Genomic DNA, 5,581 nt, shown 5'->3' on the forward strand with positions numbered 1-5,581 from the left:
TATCCATCTATGGAAAAACAGACATTTCCAATGAGTGAGGGTTTGCTGCCAATGCTTCAATTCACTGTCGATAAATGTACTGTAAATATACCATAAAGCCCAATTCTATCGGAATAAGAAACATTGTGACTACTTTAACTAAATTTAATAAAGTGCATCGGTTAAAATCTCCCCAAAAGACCACCTGAAGACCTCATGACCTTGAAAAACACTTTAGAAAACTTAATGCTGTGATGCAGTATCAATAACTTTTGAAAATTGGAGATTTGTGCGATTTTGACAATTTTGACGATTGAATGACAAGCATTATTTTCTGAAAATGGCTCAGAAAAATCCACTTATCTTCAATGTACCTGGACATCCCATACATTTTCTAAATGGTCTAGGTGTCTAGATTCTGGGTCTAGAGTTTCATGAGACTGTGATTATCCTAGAGCTCACAGTAGGTCATTTCATACAGTAAGATCAAGTTTTAAAAAATGCTGTCATCACATTGAAATGTACGGAAGCCGAGAACGGCCGTGCTTGCAATTATTTTTTTAATGCCTTATCTTGAGATCACGAGTTAATTATTTAATTATCTCGAGTTAACAAACCTCGTTTTCTCGAGATAACGGGTTAATTTATCTCGTTATCTCGAGAAAACAAAAATCAGATTTCTCGAGATAATGAGATAATTTCACAAGATAATTATGGAGAACTCGAAAATGAGTGTCTGGTTCATTTGATCACACCTGATTTCAGCCTTCAAGATCACTGTCATGACTGTCGGGGAGGATTCATAACTGAACAGGAAGTCAAGGCATAAATGTGTAGTTTTGTTTGCTGCAGTTACAATTTTCAGCTTAATTCAATTGCTACAGTTGTCAAGACGCCATCTCTGCATGCTGGCATGGCTCCTGATCTCTGATAAACATTATAAGTAATAAGAGGAAACGACATTTTGTTTTCTCGTGATAACGGGTTGATTATCTCGAGATAACAAAGCTTGTTTTGTCGAGATAATGAGATAATTAACTTGTGATCTCGAGATAACGGATAACGATAAAAATAATTGCAAGCACGGTCGTTCTCGGCTGCCGTAGAAATGGTTACTATGAGGCCATATTTCATCACACATGAATGTAATTTGGCTCTTTGGATTCACAAGAGTCTCAGCTTTGTAGCCATACCCAATTTCTACAATTCCAAGACTGTTTAGGTACCACAGTGTGCAGAAATAAGGAAAGAAAAAAAAGGCGAGAATAACATCTTTTCACTGCACGCAGAACACTGTGTCTTTAGGACCCTGGAGCCAGAGATGGGCAAAGATACATCAAAATGTATCTTGTTACAAAATACAAAATACCCCTCAATTAAATGTATGAAAATAAAATACAAAATACTGGAGCCAGAAAATCTATCAAGATAAAATACATGTAATTTGTGTTTTCAACATACAGGAAAATACATTTGTAACATTGGGCATTCAGAATTTGTACAAAATGGCAGAACATTCAGATTTTTATAATGTAGGCCTACACAAGGCTCTGGTGAGAGTTTCAACCATACAGGAAGGAAGAACAGGAAGTAGAATGCTACTGTATATGCATATGCCTGTACTGTGTGTGTACATATTTTACCCAGGCATAAACACACTTGCACACATATCCAGGCGTGCACACGAGAACACTCACACCATCACACAGTAGCTATATCCCCAAAATGCCAGACAGATTTCACTTTACTGTTCAACCTTTCTTCTTGGACTTGAAATGAAGAAATCACTAGAAATAACAAGAAGCTGTGTTCGAATACTTGGATTAAATGCTTCAACAGCTTTTTTGCCAACTGCCTGCTTCATTTTTTCATTCATCTTCTGTCATTTAACAATCAAACATGCACAGTATAAAACCTGTGGGTAAAAAGGATAGGCACAAATCACACTGTAGAGACAATACTCAGAAACCACAGGCAGGAAGCATGTGGTAGCTCGCTTGAGGGGGGCGAACTGCACAGAAGATGAACTTGATTGCGGAAATAGTGTGGGCTTCTTCGTTTTAAGATGTATTTACATGAATTGTGAGTTTTATGAATCATGGAGAAAGTATTTTGAATATTTTGAAAATACAAAATTACTCAACTCTAAAGTATCTTGTTACAATTTACATTTGAATTTTTTCAGCCTTGTAAATACAAATTACAAATACTCAAAAGTAATTGAAATACGTATTTCAAATACAAGTAACAGAAATACTGCCCATCTCTGCCTGGAGCTCATATAGCCTGTGTAGCTGACATATGTCAGACTGGCTGTAAAGACTCTTGCGGTTCTAATGAGCCCAATTTCATTCAGATATCTTGATGTGACCCGTCTGAAAATAGTCATGCCTATTTACCTTTGTCAAAAACGTTGCCGATTTTGGAGCTATGTTACGCCCGCTTCCCAGCGGGCTAGTATAACATGGCTGGTACCTACGTATTCGTCTGGCTGTCTAGTTTCCGCTAATACCGGAAGCTCCGCTCTATCTTAAAAACTGAGCTCGCGAGAGCTCGTCAAACACGGACTGCGCCGTGGACCCGGCGTGGACCGGCGGTCCGTCGGGCTTAATTATTATAATTTTTTAGGGGTGCTGAGATGAAATTTAGTTGTGCTTGAGCACCCCTAAAAAGAGTCTAAAATCGCCAATGTTAGAGAAGCTAGGAGGAGACAAAGGAGATTATCGAACAGAACTTTTCTGCAATGAACTGTGGGACACTATGAAGGCAATCACTAATATGACTCCAGCTAAAAAATGTCTCAGTACCTCTGATGACCTGCAAAAAGCAAAAGAATTAGATGACTTTTACCTGAGATTTGAAACTCAGGACTTCTCCTCTGAATGTAGAGATGTTTTAGAGACAATCTCTGTTACTGACCAGGATGCAAGGTTGGTGATTGACCAACCCGTTCTCATTCCCAACTCGTCCTGTGTTGACTCTTTGTCAAATCCCTTGGCGTCACTATAACGACGCTAAAGGTTCCCTTCTGCGTCTGTACAGGACGCACCGGCCCTGTGTTCAGCCCCGACAAAACGTAGCAAAACATTTATTTAAACAGAAACGGTGGTACGTTGAAGGAGGAGGCCATTCTTTGCGTTCTTTAAATATGTGTTTAATACTACAAAATACGCTCGATGTTACAGTCACTGCCCTTGCCGCCCAGAATAGCAGAGAACATCCCAATGGACTGAAGGGGTTTGTGGAAACTGTGCTTCCTCATTATAGTGATCCAGCATTTGCCTCATTTGCATTTCAGGATGACAAGGCAAACATTTCAGGTGAAGGATAATCCACTTCTTACCTTCAGACTGTGTTAGGATCTATATGAGCTAATTATTTTATTATGAGGCCTATCGTTATTGCTGATCACTGTTGTTGTGATATGATACTGTAATATTTACCATTATATTTTTAGAGGAGTAGAGTGGAGTACACTACTGTCCTCATTTGACCTCAAACTGGTCTCCACCGCTCCCACACACAAAGCGGGCAATACACTCGATCTGATTTTGACTCGAAACTGTTCCACGGCAAATCTGACTGTCACTCCCCTACATCTGTCAGACCACTTCTTTGTTCAATTCATGGTTTCCTTGCCGGAACATCCTCACGTTCCGCCACAAATGGTCTCCTTCAGACGGAACCTCCGGTCCCTCACACCGGCTCGGCTCTCCGATGAGGTCTCGGCTACCATGCCCCCTCATAAAGAGTTCATCTCACTCCATGTCAATGAGGCTACAGACACACTCTGCTCCTCACTAGCTGTCTCCCTAGACAATCTCTGCCCACTCTCATCTAAACCTGCTCGTAAAACCCCCACTAGCCCATGGCTCACCGGTGTCATCAAAGAGCAACGGGTGGGGCTCAGAGCAGCGGAGAGAAAATGGCGCAAATCCAGTGATCCCACTGACCTCACTGACTATCAAGCTCTCTTATCGGCATTCTCCTCCCATCTAAAAAATGCCAAGACCACTTACTATCAGGATAAAATCAGCAGCGCCAAGGACGCTCGCAAATTATTTTCAGCTTTTAACTCACTCCTCAAACCTCCACCACCTCCACCCTCAAGTTTGCTCACGGCTGACCTCTTTGCATCCTTCTTTACTGATAAGGTTTCTACCATCAGTTATCAGTTCTCTGAGCCTGACCAACTCAGTCTGCTGCCACCAGCTAACAGGACCTCACTCCTGTCCTTTTCCCATCTCACTGAAGAGCAAGTCTCCAAACTACTACTTGACTCTCGTCCCACTACCTGTCGGTTGGACCCCATACCCTCCAACCTCCTGCAGGCCATCTCTCCCACACTTATCCCTGCAGTCACGCACATCATCAACTCCTCACTCTCAGCGGGTGTGTTCCCCACTGCTTTTAAGCAAGCCCGGGTTACCCCGCTACTAAAGAAACCTACACTCAACCCATCTCAGGTTGATAATTACAGGCCGGTTTCACTACTCTCCTTTCTTTCCGAAACACTTGAGCGGGCGGTCTTTAATCAAGTCTCTGAATTCCTTTCTGAGAACCGCCTGTATGATCCCAACGAGTCTGGCTTCAAACGCGGACACTCTACCGAGACTGCGCTCTTGTCTGTAGTAGAAACACTGCGATCAGCTAGAGCTGCCGGTCAGTCCTCTGTCCTACTGCTACTTGACCTATCGGCCGCCTTTGACACGGTGAACCACCAAATCCTCCTCTCCACACTCGCTGAGCTCGGCTTCTCAGGATCTACCCTCTGCTGGTTTGAGTCCTACCTCTCAGGGAGATCCTTCAGAGTGTCTTGGAGAGGGGAAGTGTCTAAATCCCACTACTTGTCCACAGGGGTACCTCAAGGGTCAGTGCTTGGACCCCTTCTCTTTTCATTATACACCAACTCATTGGGTGCAGTGATCCGCTCACATGGCTTCTCTTATCATTCATATGCTGACGATACCCAGCTCCTCCTGTCGTTCCCGCCAGACGACCCCACAGTCTCGGCGCAGATATCGGCATGCCTCGCCGACATCTCGGCTTGGATGAAGGAACGCCACCTTCAGCTTAACTTGTCAAAGACTGAGCTCCTTGTCATCCCAGCCAGTCCCTCTATACAACAACAAATCAGTATCCAGCTCGAATCAACTGAGCTCATACCCACAAAGTCTGCCAGAAACTTGGGTGTCATGATTGATGACCAGCTAACCTTCAAGGAGCATGTGACTTCTGTTGCTCGGTCATGCCGATTTGCTCTATACAATATCAGGAAGATCAGACCCTACCTGTCTGAGCATGCAGCACAACTCCTGGTACAGGCTCTTGTAATATCACGCCTTGACTACTGCAACTCCTTACTGGCAGGGCTCCCGGCCTGTACTTTCAAACCTCTGCAGATGATCCAGAACGCGGCGGCGCGTCTGGTCTTCAACCAGCCCAAAAGAGCACATGTCACTCCGCTATTCATATCCCTCCACTGGCTCCCAGTCGCTGCCCGCATCAAGTTCAAGTCCTTGATGCTCGCCTACAAAACAATAACCAAAACGGCTCCGACCTACCTGAACTCCCTCATTCAGGTCTACGCTCCCTCCCGCTC

The sequence above is a fragment of the Centroberyx affinis genome, unplaced genomic scaffold (genome assembly GCF_046629955.1).
Source record: "Centroberyx affinis isolate AG114_WGS23_722 - 3 ecotype Tasmania unplaced genomic scaffold, CSIRO-AGI_Caff_v1 ptg000199l_1, whole genome shotgun sequence".
Classification (NCBI taxonomy): Eukaryota; Metazoa; Chordata; class Actinopteri; order Beryciformes; family Berycidae; genus Centroberyx; species Centroberyx affinis.